This window comes from Schistocerca gregaria, chromosome 9 (assembly GCF_023897955.1).
Source record: "Schistocerca gregaria isolate iqSchGreg1 chromosome 9, iqSchGreg1.2, whole genome shotgun sequence".
Lineage (NCBI taxonomy): Eukaryota > Metazoa > Arthropoda > Insecta > Orthoptera > Acrididae > Schistocerca > Schistocerca gregaria.
Genome location: NC_064928.1, coordinates 243,926,696 through 243,953,357, shown reverse-complemented (window position 1 = coordinate 243,953,357; position 26,662 = coordinate 243,926,696). Strand labels below are relative to the sequence as shown.

Genomic DNA, 26,662 nt, shown 5'->3' with positions numbered 1-26,662 from the left:
GCCTCTAGGCAGTTTTAGCGGATTCGAAATGCCGCCGATGGATCTGTTACTCATGTGACATCCAATAATCTGTACCAGTTCCAAGTGACTCGGTTCTCCTGACAGACCCATTTTGCTTCTCTACAGACAACACCGTACACGCCGATATCTTCTGTAGTGACGGGTCCGCATCTCGTGGGATCTACTGGTCAATTCCTCATTACTTATATGTGTCCCGATACTTTTGAAGAGATAGTGTACCGACAAGAACAATGTATCAAAAAACACGCTGATTACCCGAAAGCCTACTTTAATCACTCACACTGACAAAACCTGTGAGAGCAATTATGCGGCAAGTTGGTAGTGTAGATTTATAGGAAGACGACTGAACTATGAAGAAACAAATGTCGCCCACTAAATACATGAAAATGTTGATCACACTGCATACGTTTCAGTGAACATAAAACCTTTTTTTTTTTTCGTTTTCTACCGAGTGTTTCCACTGCGTCGTTGCTGGCACATGAACGTTCAGCTTTACGAGGGTAAGGTGCTCACCGCCAACGCCGACCACTCGCACTGTGAATACGGGTAGCAGTCTTTCGGCTCCTGACTGCCTCCTCTTCCGTTGAGTTCGCGGAGCTGATCCTCTGGGGACCGCCTTACCTGCAAAACAGGAAACAACACTGTGAGTGCCTTCACCTAACGATACCTCACTTTATTCTACTGCGTTCACAACCAGGTTTTCATTCGCACGAAGCGCCATCAACTGGGGATTTCAAATAAGATTCCATATTTCTACATTTTCACGAAAGACGCTTCCAATCAAATTGCGTGCCTATTAAGTATCGCTTGAGTTATGCGACTACATTCCTTATTCCGAAAAAGGTCATAGTACGTAGTACTCTATGGAAAATCTTAAAGTAAAACGTAAATGATATCTGGCGCTCGCCAATGTATTGTTATAGGCCCTCTGCTGGTGCTAATCTATATAACTGAATTACAAGACAATCTCACTGTCCATCTTAGATTGTTTGTTGATTGTGTTGTTACTTACTGTCTAGTAAAGTCATCAAAACCAACAGCAAAATGATTTAGACACTATCTGCCTAATGTACGAAAACTGGCAATTGTTTCTCAACAAGAAAAAGTGAGAGGTCACCCAGATGAGTACGAAAGGAAATCCGTTAAATTTCGGTTACACCATAAAACACACAAATTTAAAGGCTGTGAATTCAACTAAATACCTAGGAATTCTAGCCGAGTGGTCTGAGGCGCTGCAGTTATGGACTGTGCGGTTGGTCCCGGCGGAGGTTCGCGTCTTCCCTCGGTCATGGGTGTGTGTGTGTGTGTGTGTGTGTGTGTGTGTGTGTGTGTGTGTGTGTGTGTGTGTGTGCGTGTGTGTGTGTGTGCGCTTGTCCTTAGGATAGTTTAGGTTAAGTAGTGTGTATGCTTAAGGACTGATGACCTTAGCAGTTAAGTCCCATAAGACTTACCACACTTTTTTTTAACCTAGGAATTCCAATTACGAAGAATTTACATTGGAATGATCACATAGGTAACGCTCTGTGGAAGGCGAAACAAAGACTGCGTTTTATTGGCAGAACACTTAGAAGATGCAGCAAGTCTACAATAGACGCCGCATCGCTTGTTCGTCCTCGGCTAGAGTACTGCTGTCCTGTGTGGGATCTGCATCAGATGGCACTGACGGACACCGAGAAACTTGAAAGAAGGTCAGCTCGTCTCGTACCACCGCGAAACAGCGGATGGAGTGCCACAGATACGATACATCAACTGGGGTGGCAGCCTTTCAAACAAAGGCGTTATTCGCTGTGGCACGACCTCCTCATGCAATTTCGACCACTTGTCCTTTCTTCTGAATTTGAAAGTATTGTACTGTCACCAGCCTACATGGGGAGAAATGACCAGCGTCATAAAAGGAGTCAGAGCTCGTACAGAATAGTTTAAGTTTTCATTTTTCCCACGTGCTGTTGAGAGTGGAACGGTAGATAAATAACCTGAAGATGGTCAGAAGATCCCCCTGTCAGGCCCTTAAGTGTGAATTGTAGGTTAGTTATGTAGATGCGGGTATGTGACATGCACAGTAACGTAGTGGAGATGTAAGAGTCGCACGACAGCCGTGAGGCGTTTCACGGAAGACAGGAAGAGCAGGCAGCTCGCATTCGTACGACTGATTTGCCTCGCAGCGACTGCGGCCCGCTGGCGCTCAGTGGGAGTGTGGGTCGGCCAGGGAGCGCGCAGGGATAAATGGCTCCGAGCACTATGGGACTTAACATCTGAGGTCATCAGTCCCCTAGAACTCAGAACTACTTAAACCTAACCAACCTAAGGACATCACACACATCCATGCCCGAGGCAGGATTCGAATCTGCGACCGTAGCAAAAGCTTCTATGATTTTCACTAGTGCTGAAGACGAATGTTATGTGGTCAAACGCAGGTAATACGTCAGTATATATTATTGTCCTCATTAATCCCGCCTGGGACAGTTTTCTCGTTAAATTTAACAACTGTGTCGTTCTGTTACTGTTGGGGTGAAAAACAGTAGCAGAGGTAACGCTCATTGTATCTGTACCGTCCATGAAAATGGAGCGGCAGCTCCGAAACGTGTTGGAAAATACTTAGAAAGTAAAAATTTTGTGACTGAAGATGGAATGTTATTTATAAAAGACTTCATTAACCTAGAAGTTAAGGTCACGGACAGCCCACGACTTAGTACCTATTAATACTTGAGTAGCTTTCAACGTTGAATTTGCGGAACTCCTGAAGATCGAGTTTTTCTTTCAGTATGACTATGCCCGGGCAGTACAGATGTGCACCCTTAGCATGATTCACATGACCAGTGATTCACATGACCAGTTGTACGGAAGTACGACATCATTTTCTGGACACTTCGATAAGCATCTTCAAAGTCCCACATGACTTCAGGTTTAATAGTTTTTTTTTTTTCATTAGTGTGGGCACGTGGATTAATTCACAGATTTGTCTTTCCTCTGAAGCTGTATACCTTGCAAAATATCTTGTGCACCGCCCTAAGTTTAACCAGCACAAACTGAATGACATTTAACTCTGTACAAGACAGTTCTACATGCTTTTTGTCTTGCGACACAAGGGAAAAAAATACGAAAAGGGTCAAAATTTCCAACTTAGGAAATGGTACTAAAAGTCGAGAACTTCGATTCCACAATATACCCCAACGACATGCAACACATTAAAGGCTCAAAAAATTCTAACTCTTTTGCAAGGCATTCCCCTTGTCGACTGGAGCAATTGTAAATGCGAATACGATGACAGAGACTGGAGCGCATACAGGAGATTCTACCTCGCCGCTCTCGCGAAGAGCTGATGCAGCTATGAAGTACCCTCTACAGCACACCGTACAATGGCATGTGAACGCCGCTGGCGGAGGACGTGGAACTGCGTGGCCCCCGCTGCGCGATGTTCTAGGGAGCAAAGGCCGCCCCATAACGTGCACGGGCACACGACAGAGGACGAACGAGACGACTGAATTGGGGAAACCTCCTTGGATGTAAAATGCAACACAAACTGTGTTCCAACGAAGAGGCAAGTAGACAGGTACAAAAACCACAGCCTGCACAAAAAAGAACACAATTTAGTGCCTCTTATCGGGATGGTAGCAATTTTCAATTTCACAGATTTCTCAAGATGCACGAGACTTTATGAAAACATTTAAAAGCGCAATCGTGTTTAATTATCAGCACTTTCCCAGGGACGCGCAGATTGTCACAGTGGAGGAAATTATTGCTTACCGTACAGCAGTTATTGCACAAGGCGGAAACAAAGTATAAAGCGCCGACTGCTATCTTGGATAATATATTTTTGTCTGCATGACGGAGGTTCAAATTGCTGCAGATGTACTTTGTTTCAAACGCGGACGTTCAGAGTTACGCAAGTTTCTTTTTGGCACAGCGCAGAGTTTTCTAGGCTCCTATCGACTTGAAAAACACACACACACACACACAGGGCCGACTGTAGGCCAGATTGTAGATGTTGCTGACTTCTGCCCGAAGACTGGTTTCCTGCAGCTGTCCGCGCTGATCTTGCGAGGCTCTTTCGTCTCTGAGCTGCAACCCACATCCATTTGGAGTTGCTCATGTTGTGTATTGGAGCCTAGCTCTCCCTTTACAATTATTCCCCACACTTTCCTCGACTGCCAAATCGATGATTCCTTGATGGCTCTGTTATTTCCAACGAACAAATCTCTTCTTTTAGTCAAACGGTATGGCAAACTTCTTTCCTCTCCAGTTCTATTCAGTTAATTACGCGATCCACACATTCCATCTTCAGCATTCTGCTGCAGCGCATCAGTTCAAAAGCTCCTCCTCCTCCTCTTGTCTGAATCGCTTATCGTCCATGTTGCACTTCCGTGTAAGGCTACAATCCGTACAGATACCTTCAGAAATGAATTCCTAACACCTAAATCTATATCAGGTAATAAAAAATTTCTCTTCTTCTGAGAAGGCTTTCTCGCTACAGTTAATCTGCGTTCCACATCGTTTTTACTCGAGACATCCTCGCTTGTCTGCATAAAAAAGGAAACTCATGAACCACTTCTGATTGCTTCTGCATCACCTAATTTACTGGACTACATTCCACTGTCACACTTCTTTAATTTTGCTACCGTTGATCTTATAAACTCTTATAAACTGTTTTCAAGACAGAACCCATCCCGTTTAACTCACCTCTGCAGTCGTTTACCGGCGCTGACAGAACCACAAAACAATCGGCAAAGTTAGGGACTTTTGTTTCTTTCCGATACATTTGCAATATTTTTTTTTGAGTTCGTTTACTGCTTGCTGTACACACAGGTCGATTACGACTAACAGCCACTCAGAACGCGAGACCTGGTACACTTGCGCCAGGGACGGAGACGATCCGTCTCTTTTCTTTAATCGAGTGGCCAATTCTTCATTATTGCATCTCCTGCGTTTTTAGTTGAGTCGTTCTTCATTGCGTTCACTCGTTCTTGTTCGATTTCGACGATGAGGATGATTACGTGTCTAATGGGACTAAACTACAGGTCTATCAGTCCCACCTCATCGTGAGAGAAACACGTGAAGAAAGTGGGGACTTGGCCGCTCCAACTACATAAGCAAGTCAAAGAGTTTAAAAGCGCGTGGCACTAGTTATAACGCGATAGGTAAGAGAAAAAACCCAGGCAGCAACTGGCCCAACAGGGTCTAAAGGCACGACAAGGTCAGGGGGGAAGAAAGTAAATTGCGGTTGCATGGGGGGGGGGGGGGGTTACCCGCCACAGGGGAAAACTCTCGCTCCCATAACCACCCTTTACGCTGCAAGTGGAGGAGTATTATAGTCTAGTGTAAAATTCGCTCTCCCTCAGCAAATGGAATACTAGTGTAGTGCCTGTCACGTCATCTGCAAGTACCTGAGGTAATGAGGCAAGCGAGCCGAGAGCTTGGCGCAGATCTGCCAGCAGGGCGCCCTCGACGACAACCTGGGCTATCGTCAGTAGACTGCAGCAGCCGCAGCTTCAGTGAGGAGGATTCTCCTCATGCAGCAGCCTCTTGTGGCTGAAGCATAGTCGGCACGACACAATTACATCTTTCCGAGAGGTCTGGAAAGATGTATGCCACACTCTCTCACGCTTTCAACTTCTTTTGGGTCGTCGTAGCCTGCCATTCCAATGCCCAGAACCTCAAAATATTGCGGCCAAGTTGTAATCCAATATCTGTGCCCGGTATCCCGACGTCAAGTTGGCCTCCTGTAGTTGCGTCTTTAGCTACACGGTCGTCCAGCTCGATCTTATAACGCCTATGTGGCTCGGTGTCCAGAAGAAGGTCGTTATCTTTCAAGAGCTGTAAAGGTCAACCAGATGGTCCTGGATGCGATCAAAAGATTTTTCGGATTGCCCAACGTCATGCCTTTTAAGCAACTCACGGGGTCTCTACAGTGTATCGCCAGAGAGTGATCCTCGCGTCCCCTTGCACGTGCAAAAGCGTTGACTTTCGATCGGTCTGTGCAGACGTATGCCTCATCAGGATAATCCTGGAGGATCTAGGGAAACCGCTGCCTGAGAAGGGTGGGACCACCAGTATCACAAGACAGGGTGGCGAGGGGAAGCTCCAGCATCACATATTAACGGAGGTTCTTGGAGGTCCTTCAGTAGACGCTGACATGCTTAGTTTTGGGCGATGTGCAAACAGTCTGCACTGTCGGTTCCGTGACACAGTTGGGTGGCGTCAGTGAGCAGGCGCCTGACAGCCCGTGGCAGAGTGACTCGCCACAACCTGCTGTCGTCCGTCCCGCAGCAGTGGGGCGCCGTCGCCAGGGATCGTACGGAAGGCCCCGCTGCCAACCGCACGGCAGTGTGGTGAACAGGGTACAGCAGGCTCAATACGGTCGATACTGCCGCCCCATAGGCAATACATTGTCCGAGCGGGATAAAATCGGCTCTTTGGACGGAAACCGACAGCATTCAGCTACTTCATACAGGTTGCCTTGTTGTCAAATAAAATACCTAATAATTGAAAAGTTTGAACGACTTCAACTAACTGGTCACCAAGACAAATTTCTGGGCGCCGAAGCACAGTTTAGACAAAAATAAAAAACTGGTGATTTTGCAGGAGGAAATTTATCGTCGGGTTTCAGGGCCCCAGTCAGCCCCCTAAAGATGAATCTCAGCTGTGCGCAGAGATGCAGAAGCGTACTGCAGGCAACGATCATCCACATAAGTGACGGGGAGACTGCGGGGCCCTCTACATTTACGATACCACTGATGGCGATAGTAAACAGCGTTACGCCCAGAACCGATCCCTGAACGACTCCAGCTTCCTGTACATATTGGTTGCCGAGAGTCGAACCTACCGGACTAGGAAAATCGGAGAGAGAGGAAATTCTGGATAGAAATGGGCAAACTGTCCCAGACGCTCCACTCGTGCAGTGCAGATAGGTTGTGATACGCCAGGTGGTATCGCACGCCTTCTATAGGTCTAAGAACACGGCAATCACATGTTGGCGACGTCGGAAACCACTGCGCATGGCCGATTCCAAACGAACCAGGTGATCTGTGATGGACTGGAAAGACCAAAGTCTCTTTAGAATCGAGATATATGCCCTCCAGCTTCGAGGCACCAACAAACACAGCGGCTGAGCTTCATTCGAATAGCTTACACAGCCCATTCGTCAGAGAGATTGGCCGGTAGTTAGTTTAAAATATGTGGGTGCTTTCCCTATTTGAGAACAGGAAAAATACGACCTTCGCGACACTGAGGAGGAAACACTCCCTCCCGCCAAATGAGATTAAAAAGCCCGAGAATATGTTTCATGATATCGGCACGAAGATGTTTGAGCATTTGGTTGTGGATTTTGTCTACACACAATCCAAGTGCCACGAAGCTCCCTTCAATTTCAATTTCAAAACATTTTCGAAATTTGGACTGCTAGTTCTTTTCCTACGCCCTTCACCATCCACGACCGGTAATTTATAAATCTGTTACAATTATGTATTAAAATTAAGTTCCATTTCGCTGGAACATATATATCACAAATAGTACTTATAAATGCCAAAATATACGTTTGTGGGAATACTTCTGCACCGCAGTCGTAGTGAAATAAAATCTTAAAAATAAATTAAGTGTATTTAATCTCCCTGTACGATTTCCGCTTTCAGCTTCTGTCGCACAGCTGGTGATTCTCTGCAAGGATTACACGGCAGTCTCACTACCACCTGTAGTCCATTCCAACCTGTTTCCTTCGTCAAACCTCCAACTTTTTTAGTTTCAGTTTCGACAATTTGTGATTCCACGCAAGTTTCGTGTATACGCGGTATTCAAATAACTGGCGCACCTCCGAGCCTGGTGCCTCTTCCACTTCCTTCGTACTTGTAGAGCACAAGTTCTGTACCCGCTCGTTCGAATCTCACTTGTAGAAACTTTTCTTTTCTTCGATTTAAATTCCACATATGTTAAGGAATGGAAATGTAATTAACAAACATCGAATCAAACAAAAATTATGTCCTTTTATTTTTAATTGCTAGAGGTATGAAAATAAATTAAGGAAAAGCGATGAGGTTTGGTTTTGTGAGGTGCTCAACTGCGCGGTTATCAGCGCCCGTAAAAAGTCCCAATTATTTTTCATTGTCCATTTTTTTTTCACTGTCCAATCTAGCCACTGTCACAAATGATGGGAATCATGATGAAATGACGAGCACAAAATAAACACCCAGTCCCCGGGCAGAGAAAATCCCCAACGCGCCGGGAATCGAACCCGAGAGCCCGTGATCCAGAGGTAGCAACCCTAGCCACTAGAACAGGGGGTTGCTTTGGGGGAGAGGAAAGCAGACAGCGAGGGCATAGGTCTCATCGGATTAGGGAAGGATGGGGAAGGAAGTCGGCCGTGCCCTTTGAAAGGAACCATCCCGGCATTTGCCTGGAGCGATTTAGGGAAATCACGGAAAACCTAAATCAAGATGGCCGGACCTGGGATTGATAGCCACTAGACCGCGAGCTGCGGAGAAAATGAAGGAAGAACAGGCCGCGGCGCGCACGTCACAGCACGTGACACTGCAAGCCTTGGTGAATGCCAGCAGCCGGTTCCGGCGGAGACCGGGGAACCGGTGTACTTCAGACGAGTGTAGTAACTCTTGACTGCTCGTTTAACTGCATGCAAGCTCTCGACAGCGCACGAGGAATTAGAGACCTCTGGTGGCGCCTTTTTAATTCCATACACATTTCCCCCCGGGCCCTGCGCGGAGCCGAGCGTTCGGGAAGTGTGGCGGGCAGGGCGGATAGTGTGACGTCACGGGCCGCGCACTTCGTTGGCCCCGACGGCGACTGCACCGCCGGCAGGCACATCCACCAGCGAGCGAGGGGAGCACGGCGAGTCAAACTTCTCGTGGCTGCCGTGGTGACACTCAGGCACACTCGAGGTTTTGACAGTACGAGTAATATGTTGTTTCTCCTACTATGTTTTACTATGTATCTGCCATATACCTGGCATCATCTAAGTGCCATTCTGCATACATTGTTCTTATTGTTGTTGTTTTCACCACGAAGGCTGGTTTGATGCAGTTCTCCATGCTACTCTATCCTGTGCAAGGCTCTTCATCTCCGAATAGCTCCTGCAACCTACAACCCTCTGAAACTGCTTACTGTACTCGTCTTTTGGTCTCCCACTGCAATTTTAACCCCACGCACTTCCGTCCGATACTAAACTGGTGGCCGCTTGGTGTCGCAGGTTGTGTTCTTTCAACGATCACTTCTTTTAGTCAAGTTATGACACATTTCCTATGTCCTCAGATCTATTCACTGCCTCATTGGTTACGTGATCTACCCCTCTAATTTTCATCATTCTCCTGCAGCACCACACTTAATAAGCGTCTACTCTCTTCTTGTCTGAAGTGCTTACCGTCCACGTTTCCCTTCCACGCAATGATTGCACTCCAGCAAACGCCTTCAGAAAAGACATCCTAACACTTATATCGCATGTCAATAGAATTCTCTTCTTCAGAAACGCTTTTCTTGCTATTGCCAGTATACATTTTATATCCTCTTTGCCTTGGCCAACTTAAGTTTTGTACTCTCCAAATAGCAAAATTCGTGTATTGCTTTTCGTGGCTCGTTTCCTAATCTAATTTTCTCACCATCATGTCATGTAATTAGACTACATTTCATTACCTTCGTTTTGTTTCTCTGACGTTCATCTTAGATCCTCCTTTCAAGACAACTGCTCTCACAAGCCCTTTGGTGTATCTGACAGAATTACAACCTCATATGTTCAAAAACACCATCAACTGCAGTTAAACTGTCCACTTGCCAAACCGGTATTCGGGTGTAGAATCTATTGTCAGTGGCACATTATGTACGTATTACGTATCTCTTGTACACGATGTGTGAAGTTCCAGCAAAATATCACGCCAGAGTATTTCTAATCTTTGGTATATGTTATGCAAAGGTCGGCTCCCTTAATTAACTTTCATATCTTTACAGTGCTCATAATCTGAAGATAGCCGTTTAAATGTATCAAAACCAGTCATTTTAATAAATTACATATTTTGCGATCTTGGCTGCTTTTCTAATCATTCACCGCTTGCTCGGGGCTACGCTGCAGCGCCGTTCCACTACCTTCTGAAACGAATGCTTGGCTTTCAGCTCCTGAACTGTTTGTACGTGTCGTCTAGTTTGTGTACAAGTTGTGCATACAGTTTCGTTGGTTGTATTTTACCTCTGCTACCTTCACGATTTAGAAAAGTGGATTCCAATCCATACCGTCAAAATCTTACTTTAAGTCTAAAAATGCTATAAAAGTAGGTTTGGCTGTCCTTAAACTATGTTTTATGAGAAGTCGGAGGGTCAGTACCGCCTCCCGTGTTCCTACATTTCTCCACAACCTCTTCCCCCAGGTCTGCTTCTACTAGTATCTCCATTCCTGTGTAAAAACTTCGTGTCAGTGTTTTGCAACCACGAGTTAATAAACTCACGGTTCGGTAATATTCACCCCAGTAAGCAACTTCTGTCTTTGGAACTGGAACTGCTACACTTTTCTTCAAGTATGAGGGTATTTCGTCTGCCTCATACATCTTGCGCACCGAATGAAGAAGTTTTGTCATAGCTGGCTCTCCGAAAGATATCAGTAGTTCTGGCGGAGTGTCGTCTGCTGCCGTGGCCTTGTATCGTCTTACAAGGGAACCTCCCCATCGCACCCCTCTCAGATTTAGTTATAAGTTAGCACAGTGGATAGGCCTTGAGAAACTGAACAGAGATCAATCGAGAAAACAGGAAGAAGTTGTGTGCAACTATGAAAAAATAAGCAAAATGAGTAGTCCATGCGCAAGATCAGCAACATGAGGGGTAGTGTGAGCTCAGGAGCGCCGTGGTCCCGTGGTTAGCGTGAGCATCTGCGGAACGAGAGGTACTTTGTTCAAGTCTTACCTCGAGCGAAAATTTTACTTTCTATATTTTCGCAAAGTTATCATCTGTCCGTTCGTTCACTGACGTCTCTGTTCACTGTAATAACTTTAGTGACTGTGTTTTGCGACCGCGCCGCAAAACCGTGCGATTAGTAGACGAAACAACGTGCCTCTCCAATTGGAACTGAAAAAATTTCATCGCAAGGTCATAGGTCAACCGATTCTTCCACAGGAAAACACGTCTGATACAGCCGCACATTGCTACCCACCCCATCCAAAAGATCATTTATGTAGACAGGAAACAACAGCGGACCTTCCCCCCCCCCCCATCTCTCCGCCCCCGTACCTCCCTACGACGACCGCCGCTGCAGGGAGCCCAGGTCCCGGCGCCCAGTGACAGCTCGGGGCCTGACCCGGTGTCCCGGAACGGCGGGCCGCGCGCTGCCTTTAACCCTGGCAGCCGCCACCGTGTCGCGTTCCGCTCTGCGAGCAGCAGCAGCAGCCGGCGCGGCGGCCACAGCCAGACAGCTCTGCGGCATTGTGTGTCTCGCGGTAGTTGCCATTTCGAATAATGACAAAATCGATCTCGTATTTTGTAAAAATCATTAATAATATTTACATGTGTTCATTACTATAACAGGAAACAACTCCCGTAAATTTCTCTCTAAATGTTTACTACCTTTCCCGTTAAAATTCGGCAAAGTTTCCGTTATTTTCCCGACGCGTGTACTTCAGGAATCTACATCAGATTACCTTTCGCAGCAATGCAGGCTGCTATTCTCCCATGGAGACGATCGTAGAGATGCTGGATGTAGTCCTGTGGAACGGCTTGCCATGCCATTTCCACCTGGCGCCTCAGTTGGACCAGCGTTCGTGCTGGACGTGCAGACCGCGTGAGACGACGCTTCATCCAGTCCCAAACATGCTCAATGGGGAACAGATCCGGAGATCTTGCTGGCCAGGGTAGTTGACTTACACCTTCTAGAGCACGTTGGGTGGCAAAGGATACACGCGGACATGCATTGTCCTGTTGGAACAGCAAGTTCCCTTGCCGGTCTAGGAATGGTAGAACGATGGGTTCGATGACGGTTTGGATGTACCGTGCACTATTCAGTGTCCCCTCGACGATCACCAGAGGTGTACGGCCAGTGTAGGAGATCGCTCCCCACACCATGATGCCGGGTGTTGGCCCTGTGTGCCTCGGTCGTATGCAGTCCTGATTGTGGCGCTCTCCTGCACGGGGCCAAACACGCATACGACCATCATTGGCACCAAGACAGAAGAGACTCTCATCGCTGAAGACGACACGTCTCCATTCGTCCCTCCATTCACGCCTGTCGCGACACCACTGGAGGCGGGCTGCACGATGTTGGGGCGTGAGCGGAAGACGGCCTAACGGTGTGCGGGACCGTAGTCCAGCTTCATGGAGACGGTTGCGAATGGTCCTCGCCGATACCCCAGGAGCAACAGTGTCCCTAATTTGCTGGGAAGTGGCGGTGCGGTCCCCTGCGGCACTGCGTAGGATCCTACGGTCTTGGCGTGCATCCGTGCGTCGCTGCTGTCCGGTCCCAGGTCGACGGGCACGTGCACCTTCCGCCGACCACTGGCGACAACATCGATGTACTGTGGAGACCTCACGCCCCACGTGTTGAGCAATTCGGCGGTACGTCCACCCGGCCTCCCGCATGCCCACTATACGCCCTCGCTCAAAGTCCGTCAACTGAACATACGGTTCACGTCCACGCTGTCGCGGCATGCTACCAGTGTTAAAAGACTGCGATGGAGCTCCGTATGCCACGGCAAACTGGCTGACACTGACGGCGGCGGTGCACAAATGCTGCGCAGCTAGCGCCATTCGACGGCCAACACCGCGGTTCCTGGTGTGTCCGCTGTGCCGTGCGTGTGGTCATTGCTTGTACAGCCCTCTCGCAGTGTCCGGAGCAAGTATGGTGGGTCTGACACACCGGTGTCAATGTGTTCTTTTTTCCATTTCCAGGAGTGTATTTACGCTGACGCTGTACCAGGGTTCAGGTGGGCTGCCGTCAGCTTGAGCAGCAGCCGACCAACAGCGGACTCCCTACCATTCAACACAGCTGTTTTATTTTCTTTACGGCTCTCTATCGAATAAATCATAAAATAGTTTACTGATACTGTTTTTTAACTCAATATAACGTAATTCTATGCCATTTAAAATTACATTACATTTAACTTCTAAAAACATCGCATCAATACTAACTACCTCAACATATAAAATATCGCCATTTTGTAAGTTATTTGACAATTTTACTTTCAATAGTTTCTGAGCTAAGAATGTCAGTATAGTTCGATTTTATTAAATTGTGCTAACTTCGACCCCCCCCCCCCCCCAAAAAAAAACCTCTTGCTTATCACACATGTCAGTGGGTACTTAACGCCTATTTCAGATGATAGAAAACTGGCCAATACCCACAAAACTTCACGGTTTCCTGCTCTCCCAAGTGAAATGCAGAAATCCATGCAAATACAGAATCTATGTCAATATCATTAACACAATTTGTACAGGCGTACTAAAAAAAAAAACACTTGATCTTGCCCCGTCGGTTATGGAAGAAAAAAGAATAGCTGTTACAGCAATTTTAAACGACTGCTGCTGTAACATGTATTTACTTTCGATCGAGCGACCTTCTCTCAGCCACGGCCACCATTACAACAGGATAAAGGAATGTTCCCTGGAGTCACGTTGACGTAACTATTACGTAGCTGCTTGAGTTCGTAGAGTTTTTTTGTTTTGCGTGTTGCTATTGCGGTTGCTGCGGATTTATTTATCGATTTAATTTTTTATTTGTAGTTTACTGTTGCTATTTGAATTTACATGTTCTCATTCAGTCATTTGGCAATCGTGAGTGCAGCTGTGGACGCTAGAAAATGGAGAGCCCAGTGGAAATATCGGAACATTTGTGACATATCCGTTTATTTCGGTTGGGCAGAGCGCTGACAGTCGCGGACGTTACCAGAAACGGTAATTTCCAAGAACGCTTCCACGCGATATACAAGGTGTCCCATTTATCTTGACCACTGTTTGTCCAGATGCAGATTACAAAATGTTTCACACAAATGTTCTTTAGCCGCCAGGAGGGCGTCAATCAGCACGATTGCCTTCGTTGCAGCTTTGGTTTTTACAAAGACATGAACAGCTGTATGACTATTTTAAATCGCACCCTGTATTTTTTATTCCGTAAATTATTTCCTCTCCTAAAGACGTACTCAAAAATGTATCACAGTGTACCATTCACTGGAACTCAACGTTATTAATTACATAACACGAAAGTGACGCTGACGCTCCCAGCGCTTAGTGCAGGTACTCGCGGTAATGGAAGACATCCACGTGGTCACGTTGACAGAGGACAAATCTAAACGTAAGTAGAATGCACACCCGTCATTCCATCAATTCTTCAGTTGTGTGAGTAGAATGTACACCAACGAAGAGAAGGTATAAATGCTACTCATCTATGGGGAATGTAAGTTAGCAGAACAGTAAGTGCAACACTGTTTTCTTATGTACAGGCACATTTCGTACAGTAGTTTAGTCCTTTTAAATACTGTTGCGCAGAGTAGGCATTACAGTAAAGGCTGTCCTTCCTACAAATTGCATCGACTTAACCTTTCTTTTATTGTTGTTGTTGAAGGTAGGTGAAATGCTACGCAGGCAGCGGAACTGTACAGAGAGTGATATCCTGACAAGAACCCACCTTCCCGAAGGACGTTTTCTCGCCCTGTTGCAACGCTTGAGGAAACGGGAAGTTTCAACCCACGACAACGCAATCATCGTAGCACTCGCACAGTTACAGTTACTGTTCTCGCTTCCGTTGCTTTGAAGCCACATGTGAGCACACGACAGCTTGAACACGAGACTGGCATTCCTGAAACCAGTCTACACCGTATTCTTACACGTCACCGGTTCCATCCTTACCATGTACACCTACATTAAGAACTGCATGGGCATTATTTCAAGAATCTTGTACAGTTATGATAGTGGGCACAGCAGCAAATCCTCGCCAACCCGAACTACTTCTCCGATGCTCTATTTACCGATGAATGTTCCTTCTCAAACAAAGGACAGTTAAATACAAGGAACATGCATTATTGGTCCAGCGACAACCCACGATGGCTAAGACAGGTGGAACATCAGCTTCAATGGAGAGTTAACGTCTGGTGTGGGATGCTTGGTACTACAGTTATTGGCCCTTATTTTATCAACGGTAGTCTAAACGGCTCAGCGTATGCCAGCTTCCTAAGACGAATTCTTCCTCTTCTGGATGAAGTGCCGCTAAGAACCAGAATACTTATGTGGTATCAACACGGTGAATGTCCAGCACATAATGCCTTGCGTTCACGTCGTGTTCTGAACATCCTCTGGACTTTTTTCTTTGGGAATACATGAAAGACGCTGTCTATCGTGATACTCCAACAACTCCAGAGGACATGCAGGAACGTACCGTCCTTGCTTGTAATTCTCTTCAGCAGGCAATACTGGAAGCAGTAAATAATTCTTTCATTCGACGAGTGCACCAGTGTATCGGTGTCCAGGGTCATCTCTTTGACCACCTTTGAAAGTTCTACGCCTGGGCAATGGTCATTATTCTGTTATTTTTTCACTTGGTTTTCATTTGTTTTCTGACAACTCCAGAAAGTGGACGAGTTTGTGATCCTGGGCTCAAAGTCAGTGTTCCGTTATGTAATTAACAACGTTGTGTTTCTGTGAATAGTACACTGCGATACATTTTCGAAAACGTCTTTAGGGGAGGAAATGAATTACCGAATAAAAAAATAAAGGGTGCCATTTAAAAAGGTCACATCTCTGCAACGTAGGCAATCATGCTGATTGATATCCCCTTGACTGCTAAAGAACATTTGCTTGAAACATTTTCTAATGTGCATCTGGACAAACAGTTATTTATGGTGGTCAAGGTAAAGGGGACACCCAGCATATCGAACGTAGTGTCGCGGAGCGAGATATCGATTTTGTTTGCAGCGATGACAATCTAAGGCAAAGAATCTAGCTTGGAGCGACAGCACTTACACATAACGAGCGGTGAAAAATATTTACTTACCGTAGTCTCGTAGAAGTGACCGAAGCAGCTACAGTTTCCAGTAGTGATACTCTCACATGGCGTGATTTGATTCCTACATAGAGTACCGTTGAAAATTGTTTTGACTTCTGTTGCGAGCACCATCTGCTGCCGATCCCACACTTGAGATTGCGTGGTTTGTTATGGCGAGAATTGCGTCAAAACTGGTTAAAAAAATTGCGATTGTGAGTTTCTATTACATTTGTATTGTAGCAAATGTCGGAAAAGAACAAGTTTAATCACACGGTTTGATAATTCTGAACTGACAATGCAGCAGACCATCATCTTGGTTTCCTGTTGAGTCAAAGATTGCATGCTGGAAAACACAGCGACGGTAGCCGGACTGTCGATTAATAATAATGGTTGTGACTATTTCGGTTTCTGTAATTGTGACTAGCTGCAGTGTCCAATAAATGGCGTCAACAAGATTGAGGAAGTAGATGATTCGCACAACAACAACCCGAAAATACGGGAAAGAACGGCTTCTCATGAGCGAAACTGAACAGATTTGCATATTCGGAGGCATAGAAAGACACTCGAGAAAATGTTTGATTGTCAAAGTTTATTACAGGATTAAAACAACTCAAGTGCCTCTTACAAAGAAGTTCACCTTGCGCGACATCAAAGTCAGCGCAGATGGATGGAAATCTTACAATGCTTTGAAGTAATACAGATTTTACAACGAGTTTATAAACCATTCTTCTGATGATCAGTCTGGACACACACAGGACATCGAGCGACTATGGAAATCCGTCAAATCAGCCATTAAAAGAGAAGGACGAGACCAAGATGAAGTGTATACTCTTCAATACATGTGCTTCCATAATTTGCGCTTACGTGGTATAAAACTTCCCTGTGAGGCTTTGCCTATTTTCTTAAGAGATATTGGTAGAGTGCGACCGGCATACACATCACTTCGAATTGTCCAGGACGAGGATATCGATGACTAGTATGGTAAGTACATTTAATGTCGTCACTGGACAATTTTCACGTATTGTTTTTGTCGTTGTCAACGTTATAACCGAAATTCACATCGTTCGTCTTTTGTCGTAGAAGTTCCAATCGCTGTAGACAAAAGCGGTATCTTGCTCCGCGATAGTGGCGCGTTTGATATACAGGGTGAGTCAAGATGGGAGGTTCAAGCTTTGACGGGTGATATTACTGGTGATGCTAAACAAAGAAACTTCTAAGAAACATATTCCGTTTTCCTAACCGTCTCTGGATAAACCAATGAAAACAGCTAGGACGGGAAAGGTGCAGGTGACGGTAAATAAAGATACTGCTATGTTCGGTTTGTTTAACTGTGTACATCTCCTCACAGAAGATGTTCAAACAAGCGAGAGGTTCCCCTCTTGTGTCCACTCTGCGCATGTAGACGTCGCTCTTGAGCCACCCCAACAAACAATACTCCAATGGGGTAAGATCGGGTGACCTCGGTGACCAAGAAATGACTCCACGGCTACCGGTCCAACGACCACGATACTGTGTGTTGAGATACTGTGTCACGGGCCGTACGGAATGTGTAGGAGCTCCGTCATGCTCTAAGTAAGTACGTACGAGCTCGTGTTGCCAAAGGGATATGATCCACTGACAGAAATCTTGCCGGGCGGCAGCGTTTCCTTCGTGCAGATGTACACTCTGCGATAGAAAGGCATACAGACCGTGCTCGTGTACTACTCGCATCACTCGTATTTGTGGAATATCAAGTTGGGCAGCAATTCTTCTAGACCCAGGAGTAGTGCTGCGTTCCACTACTTGAAGAATGTTCTCAGCATCATTTAGAGTTTGTTGTGCGGGACGTTCAAAGACAACATTTACCCTGGGAAGCGTACCACGCTGACGCAATCCGTGAAACACCCAGCTATCTGGCACTCTGCGATTCGGACATCGTCGTCGGTATTGTCGCACAGCAGCTCTGGAATTCCGATTGTACAAACCATAGACAAACGCCGTGTGAGCGTACTTTGCACGTGCGAAGATCCGTGGCAACACTGCGGTACCGTGCACCACCGCAAGCACTGCCGGACTGAGACTCGGGGTGAGCAACTGCACCACGCGTAAGCGAACTCCGTGCCGACACGGTTTTCCTGGTTGTTTCCATGGGTTTGCCCGGAAACGCTTGAGAAGGGGCACACGTGATTACCAGGTTTTCGTTGTTGAGAACCACCACTAGTACCAGCCCTCGAAGCATGCAGCTTTCCTCCTGACTCACCCTGCACATCGCTCGCAGCCAGGAACATTTGCTCCGTGTATGGGTGTCATGCCACTGGACAGAGTAGGCCAAGAAAACAATTATTCTATTTTGAAGGAGGATCATCTCGACGTTAGTGACTCCCCATGTTCAGGAAGAGCTTCGGGTTTGATCGTTTGAACGCATTAGTCCACAATTATCCTTGCCAGTGCACTCGATAACCGGGAAATTTGATGAACTGTGATGATTCCACCATCGTGCGACATTAGCATATAATGGGGAAGGTTCAAAAATTTGTTGTACGTGTGCCTCATGCTGAGCCAAAATCACGAAAACCAGCGTGTGGCCGTGTGTGCATCTCTGCTTGCCGGTGAACAACACCGACCATTCGTGTCCTGCATCGCCTTTGTGCTAGCATAAGGAGAAGAAAGGAGTGGCTGAGCGCAGACGGAGCAGCAACTGGCAGTACAGAGAGCTAGCTGCGCGCACCCCAGGAAGACGGCGCCAGCTGGTGCTGCTCCTCCGTAACGCCCGCCCGCATTCTGCTGCACCGGCAGGTAATGTTACACGCGAGTCGCTTTGGGAAGTCAGTCCGCACATACCTTACTCACCTGATACTGTGTCCTCAGAACTTTACTTTCTACGCTCTTTATCGAACAACCTTCGAGGAATCTCCTTTGCGGATGGAAATTCGCGAACACGGCTCGGCGCATTGTTCGCCTCAAAACCACGTGAGCTCTACAGGCACGGAATCTGAAACATATCCCAACGTTGGTAGACTGTTGCAAATAGTGAAGGTGAATACATTATTGACTACTACAGCCTCCGTTACGTGTATCTGTTGTGCTATCAAACTTTGCAAAATGCTGCGAACTTCTGCACCAACGTAATATTAATCACCGGCAACATCTGTTACTTGCACTTTTTTTCTGTTGGCCACCAAGTGCACAAATTGGCAGTCTAGTGTACAGTTCTCCGAATCTGTCACCAAAGACTGGTGAGGCAGTAGGCGGAATGCTGCACTGCACTGTCGATTCGTGGAGACGGCGTCTAACAGGAAGACAGACGCCGCAACTGGTCATTGTGTATCTGATCTGATGTTGACGCCACCCGAGACCTGAAGAGGACCGGCTGACCCGAGGTGCTTGTCCGTGACTGAACACACCATCATAGCCTCTTCTGGTAGCTTCGTGACGCCGTTCTTTAAATACACGGAAGCTCCTCATCTCTGTTTACACAACATACTTCGCTAAAAGAATTCAAAGTTCTGGCAATTCAGGCACCTCGTCTTCCAAGCAACCGTCCGTCCCTAAGCGGCCCTGAACGGAGAGCTGGCCTGTTGTCGCGCTCTGTACTTCGCACAGAGAACTCGGAGCGGACCAGCGGCCGGGACCCCTTCACCTTCCGCACTTCAGCCGCTGAATAGCGGCCTCTGAGAACGCAAAGTCTCATGTTTTTTATATAAATTTCTGTCCTCACTCTGTTTTCCGCTTCTAAAATAAAAAAAGTGAGAGAACAGCAATTACGAGAACAGTTTCAGACGATGGTCGCCACATTTGCCACCTAATTTTCGTTTTCTCTACCAGAGCGCTATTGTGCATCCTTCTCTTTCTCAGTTCTCTGCCGCCTCCAACACTCTCATTCTCTCTCTCTCTCTCTCTCTCTCTCTCTCTCTCTCTCTCTCTCTCTCACACACACACACACACACACACACACACAGAGAGAGAGAGAGAGAGAGAGAGAGAGAGAGAGAGAGAGAGAGAGAGAGAGAGAGAAAGCCTTACGTTCAAGGGTAAACAACGCTGCTGTGGTGAGTCCCAAAACCTCTGAAGACGGACGGCTTCGTACAAACCCAACGCTTACATCATCCGAATGGCTGATCCTAAATGGAAAACAGACGCATTGCAACGCTCAAAACATCAACCACAGACCGCATAAGTGTTACTAGAACAGACAATAAGAGAGATTTACTTACTGACCAGTACACAAGTACAAGTCGTGAGCCAGTGGTTAAAGCGATGATACGTGGCTATTTACTGCGAATCACTGCACTTAACATATACGTGGAAGCACAAGTTATAGTATCACTTTACAACGTGTGACGCAAGCTATAAAATAAATCTGGGTACCGAGTGAAGCGACGGCTCGAGGAACATTGTCTAATAGTAATATTTTGTTCATTTGCCAGTGAAATTCTGTAAGCGGGTCTATTTGGCGGAGCGGAAAAATACTTTCATAATTGGGGGAACTTTATGTAGCACAAACAACGGAGAAACTCTCATTTGTATATAGCCTGAATTATCGTTTTCGTCTGCGAGAGCGCAACATTATAAATAACATCGTTGACTTGTTAGCGTTCCGCTATTTTTAACAAACTTGTGTATTTCGTGACTTTACTAATGATTTTTTTCTGATAACAGACTTGACTACGGAACGACGTATTTTCAAAATTTTTGTCAATATACCCTCTTGTAAGAAGCTCAATATATACTGACAAGAACGTTTTTATGAAATAATAATTGTTATCTTAAAAGATAAAATTTTTCTCATTTCGGGAGTGATTCCTCTCCTAGTAATTACGATACTAAGTGCAAGCAAGTAGAAGACTTAGGATTTTGGATGCTAGGTATTACTGTGTGATCCCTGTTTAATCACACTGTCTTTTAGAATGAACACATACTCTTTTCAATTTTTTTTTTTCATTCCACACTCTGATCACAATACGAATTCTTTAGACAATGACAGGTTTCAGTCCATAATGATCATCTTCAGACCTACAATAAATAAATACATACATCTAGTGAGCAGTGTGTCTTTCAGCATAAAACAGCAATATGTATCGCAATATACTGTCATACGACCAGGGAAATGTACAGATAGAATATGGTATAACGTACCTTTTTTACACCATGTCTCAAAGTGATAAGGCCATAATGGCATCGTCAAAACATATTGACTAGACATGGAACTTTCCTTTTTGGTTTATAACGAGTTCACGGACACTGAAATTCATATTAATGTATACTACAGGCAGAGGAACGCGACAGTGGAGGAAGAAATGTGCGTCTTAATAGAGCTGGTTCGCGAGCTACATACGGCTGGAGAGCGCTAATCTCGTCCCCTCGTGCTGGCCGTGATGCGGGTGGTGAGGTGGGGTGTCCCGCCCGCGTCTGCTTCAACCTCGGCTGCCTCGTCGCAGCAGCCGGAGTGCAGTCTGCCGTTAAAAGCCAACAAAGGGGTGAGTACGACGTTAACATTTGACCACATTCGATGGAGAATGCTTTCACTAACGGGCGACTGAGTACTTAAATCCGTGTCTGATCAGCCGTTGTGATACGTTTCGGCAGTTCTACGTCGTTTCTGACTTCATTTGGGGACCCGTGAGCGACTTACTCTCGCCGCTGTTTCCATTAAAAAGATGTCAGTTTTCGTAAAATTTTGCCGTCACGCACTTCGCACCCCAAACGTGAATTGCCCGATCGATGCGGCAATACTGTGCCATTCTGCGATCGCCCGTAATCGATTCTTTCACTCTGTCCACGTTTCATCGGATGACGCCGCACCGGGACGCTCATCACTTTGAGCGTGTTCACAGCCCTCCTCGAGACGCCTACTGCACCCGTGAAGCCGTGTTTTGGTCGTAGCGGACTCAGCAAAAGCAATATTTAACATTTATAAAACTTTGCTGCACTTTATTCCCTTCATATAGTAAAATTTGGTACAGGTTATCTCATCCACTTTCATACAAAATAAACTCTCGTCGACGGTCGCAGAATACGTGTTCTCTTTTCGACAGCTCAAAACAGACTGAATATCCGACGTGATGAACGGTGCACTGCACAGGTACGTTTCGGACAGGGGAAGAACGGCGAGACTTAGCGTAACGCGACAAGCGGAGTCGGCGTTAACTCGTCGTGCCGGTGGTGGGTGGGAGGTGTTTGCACAGCGCTGCTGGGCCGTGCGTTGACCTCGCGGGGGAGGCCCTGCTGTGGCCGAGGCGGCCTTGGGCGGCATTCCTGTACAGCGGAGCAGCTGCCGCAGCAGACGCAGGTGGAGGGGGTGAAGGGGCAGCGCGGCAGCCGGCACCTGCCGGACCCCACCAGCGCAGCGCGCCGCGTCAAGGAAAAGGAGCCGACCATCCACAAGGCAGGGTCGCATGTGAGTACAGTTGTCATCAGCCCTCGTCAGGGTGCGTTAACAGCGAAAGCTACTGAGTCGTGACTGTAAGACACGTACTCGCCTGAGACCGCTTTATCAGCGCCCAACACTTTGAACTCGCATTTGCGGGGCACTCGAGCGTGACGGCAGCGAGGTGTCCGGCTGGGCGGGAATGTGAGAGCAGTCGTGCTCGTCGTAAAGGCGTGGCCACCACAAGGGGGGACCGCCGCACAGCGGACCGAGCAGCACGCCGGAACTCATTCACATCTGCGCCTGCCGTCCGGGAACAAGTATCGGACTCGCTGCAGCGTTCTGTCATCCCTTACCAGCAGGAGCAGCAGCCGGACGACGCAATAACCGTGAAACTCGTAGGCTGCCGTCGGCACCACATCACGACAAACGCGTGGGACTCTCTTCACAGACGAATCGCGCTTCTGCACCGCCCCGGATGCCTGCCGTCGGCCAGTGGGTCCCACTCTTCCCATATTCTGCAGAGGCGCAGTGGTGTGGGGAGGCACCGGTTCTGACTCCAGGTCACGGCTGGTGCTGACTGAGGAAACTGTGACGTCGGGGGCAGCCTGCGGCGTCACGTGTAAAACACCTGTGCTGCCATGTTTCAACAGCACAATTCTCCTCCAAACACTGGACGTGTCTCTATCAACCAATTGCGTGACGCCCGTATGTTCCCGCCGCCAACGCCGTGCTCACGAGTGTGTGATAGACGTTCTGTCCGATCAGCTATAGCGTCAGCTCCGTCCTGCCGCCAGTACACACAATGTCGAGGACCGGTTACAACTCCTGTCTCTCAGATGAGGAAAAGACACTTTTATGACACGTTTCCCACAGCCGAGTCAGTGTCTGGACCCAAGACAGGTGGGGCGCAACATTGCCACTATAACACGGCCGATACAGCCAACTTCTTTGCAAATTCGATTCGATATCCTCCTATACCCTCTACTCCCAAGCCGTCGATTTTCGTTTCGTTCCCTCCTCCCCTTCCAAGAGCTTCATTCTTTTTTTTCTTTTTTTTTTCAGGCAGTGAAGCATCGCCGTTAAATACATAAGTTTGGGCCCACGATGAATCGCATGAATCAATAGCTATACACTCAAGTCTTGCAAGTATCGGTTTGACTCTTCCAGCCTCATCTTTTGCTGCGAAAACTTTTCTATTATTTCCCACGGTATGACGTATTCTTTTCGTTTAAAGGATTCTACTTCGTGTCTCGTGTGTCTGTTCCTTACGATCTTCTTTTCCTCCCTGTTTCCAGTCTCTTACTTTTAACTCTTCCCAATCTTCCTCGACCTTTTTAAAATAGTTGTTCTTCGTATTACGATTTTCGTAGTCAGTCAAATATTAGTTTCAGCAGGCGGTTCTTGGTACTATATGGGAAAAAAATTTGTCCTTTTTCCCCACTGTGTCCCGACATACTTGTTGGTTAGGTACTAATTTTTTTGCAATGACGCACCGTCCTGTGATTCAACAGTGAACTCCCAAGAAACACAAACACACACACACGAGAGAGAGAGAGAGAGTTCTACAATCGCTACCGGAGACGCGTACTGAGCTGCACGGGCTCCGCATGCCCAATATACGGACAGCAGTGTCTTCGCCCAACAAAGGTTGGAGGTTGTCAGGTCCACCGAGCAGGCTGGCACCGCATCGCATGGCTCGTACTCCACTAAGGCTGACTCAAGACGGTAGCCCTGGAGCTGCGATGATGATTGGCTTGTGGAGAGCTCAACTGCGCAGTCATTAGTACCCGTCGGCCGTATGACTAGGCAGAGGCTCCACGAGCTGACACTCCGGACAATCAAAAGCCTCGTTCCATTAACGAGATCCGGCACAGTATTGGAATGTATACAACACTTAAAACTGTATCGATACGGTGATGCTATCGCAAAGAAAGTATTGAAACCTATAGTACGCAAAATATTAACTATTTCCAGAACACAAAAGACTAACGTCGAATCCAACGCTTAGTATGGGATATTGTGGACTGTTTCCACGAACCGACTTGGGTACAGAAACAAAGACAAACGTAAGCACTAGAAGACAAATACTCCCGACGTACTCTGTCACAGTGCACCATCGGAGCGCTCAGGTAGAGCAGCGTGCGGCGACACGAGTGACCGACCACCCCGCCGCGCGCCACAGCACGCCTCGCCTCGCCTCGCCTACTGTCCTCTACCCTACTGCAGCACCTGCCGCGCTCACGCACCCGGCTCCCTCTGCGATTTCCGCCCCCAAGATTCCCTGCTTCTTAATGTCTCAACAATATAATCACTTCAGTTTTAGTCTGTATAATCGAATCTTACATCGTAGTCCAATGTTCACTGTATAATAATTTCTTACTATGGAAAGGTAACGAGTGTTCTTTGCGCAAGAGAACCGAACCGTCGAGTGTGACTATCGAATGTCGCGCAGGAGAGAGTCGGTTGTCAGTGCGATAGCGAAATCAGGGTCGTCAGTGTTTAAGCGATGCGATGTCTGCAGACCGGGTTTCAGAAACTGCAGCACATTGCATACGCCGAGTGACGAGCGTCCGGTTTGCGCAGCGGGGCGCAGCAGTTGCCGGAAGGCGGCCCGCCGCAGTTTCCACTTGACTCAATAAAACTTATAAAAGGAAAACTTGACGGCGCCGCCTCCTGGGTCACAGCCAACACATGCCGTTGCTTTGTCAGGCCACTACTTGAGTACGCGGCAATAACCTGGACAAACTCTGAAACTCACTCCGACAGAATGCAGGCACATGACAGGCTCAACTTCCGTGTTGCGGGACGACTTAGCCCCAACACCACCTCTGCAGACGTCTACACCAACACAAACACCATCCCAATCCCGGAAAGATGCCGATTCCAAATCGCAAACTACGGATCTCAAAGGCGCAACAAATGGACTAATAAAGGACATCTTAACATTGGAAATTCAGATATCCCCACTTTCGGTATCCTGTCCCTACATACACCACAGCAAAATGCAACCAACAGCACATACCAGAACACACCGCACCTGTCCTACACATCATACACGAAATAGGAGATTGATCGGACACCTCACAATAATCAACTCAGTATCACAATACAGAGAAGAAAAAGGAAAGGAAAAGGTTACACTAACCAGAAAGACAACAAAAGAGATAGAATAATGCCAGTAACCTTGTTACAACAACAGCCAGAATAACAACAAAAAGATGCAAGAATAGAAAGTAACTTATGCTAGCCGGCCGCGGTGGTCTCGCGGTTCTAGGCGCGCAGTCCGGAACCGTGCGACTGCTACGGTCGCAGGTTCGAATCCTGCCTCGGGCATGGATGTGTGTGATGTCCTTAGGTTAGTTAGGTTTAATTAGTTCTAAGTCCTAGGGGACTGATGACCTAAGCAGTTGAGTCCCATAGTGCTCAGAGCCATTTGAACCATTTTTGAACTTATGCTACAACTGAATATTCGATCCGCCCTTGCTGAGGTTTTGGTGGTTTTCCTCCAGCTGTATGGCGAATGCCAGGGCGAGTATTCCAGCAAAACAGAAAATAAAATATATTATAATATAGAACATTCAGAAAACATACTCTCCTCAAGAAATGGAATGAAACCCAATAAAAAGAAAAATAAGGTCCTTTTCGAATGAATAAAGTGAGACCTACAGCGTCACATTCCATTTTTCATGGCTGAAAAGCGGATGTCATCGCGCAACACGCGCAGCAGCCACACGTTCTCCATCGCAGAGACAGAAGACGAAAACCCCGTGAGGTCCGCTTCTGCCACCCGCAGCCCCGGCAGCTGACACACAGAAGCCGCAGGTGACACCGCCTATTAGTGCACAGCACACTCGGTAGAGCAACCGAAGACACTAATGACACCGCAAAAGCCCACAACCAGAACTGTGGATGGCCAAATGGCGCTTCGAACCGAACCCCACAAAAAGCCAGCTGCTACTATTGAGCCACCGGAACGTAACACAAAGCGCCAGGCTTAAACACAATGACCTCTCCGTAACCCTGTGGCAGAAGAGTGTTAACCCTGTCCAGAGCGCCAAATACCAAGGGATGACTCTCGACTCCACAATATCATGGAAGCACCACGCGGAGAACATTACAAGCAAATGAAAACAAAGGATGAATTTAATAAAATTAATCAGCTCCAATTTCGGGGGGTGCCGGCCCGGACGCATTTCTACATACCTATAGAACATTCGTCACACCAATCCTTGAGTACGGTGTTTGCCTGTGGACAGCATCCAAATCACAGTATGACAGAATTGCCGCTTTCGACCGCCGAAACCTGACACTAGCAGGGAAGCAGCACTGCAGCACAGCTAACGACCTAG

At 47.1% G+C, this 26,662-nt stretch overlaps 1 protein-coding gene across 5 annotated transcripts in view; it reads right to left on the bottom strand.

The window, feature by feature from the left end:
- Positions 1-26,662, bottom strand: part of LOC126291845 (alpha-(1,6)-fucosyltransferase-like) — a 367,775-nt gene that overhangs the window by 219,190 nt on the left and 121,923 nt on the right. The window contains exon 2 of one of the 5 annotated variants that reach the window (XM_049985559.1): positions 535-642. The exons of the other annotated variants lie outside the window; for them this stretch is intronic. The gene's annotated coding sequence lies outside the window, so the exon portion shown is untranslated. The remainder of the gene's footprint in view (positions 1-534; positions 643-26,662) is intronic. 5 annotated transcript variants of the gene reach the window in all.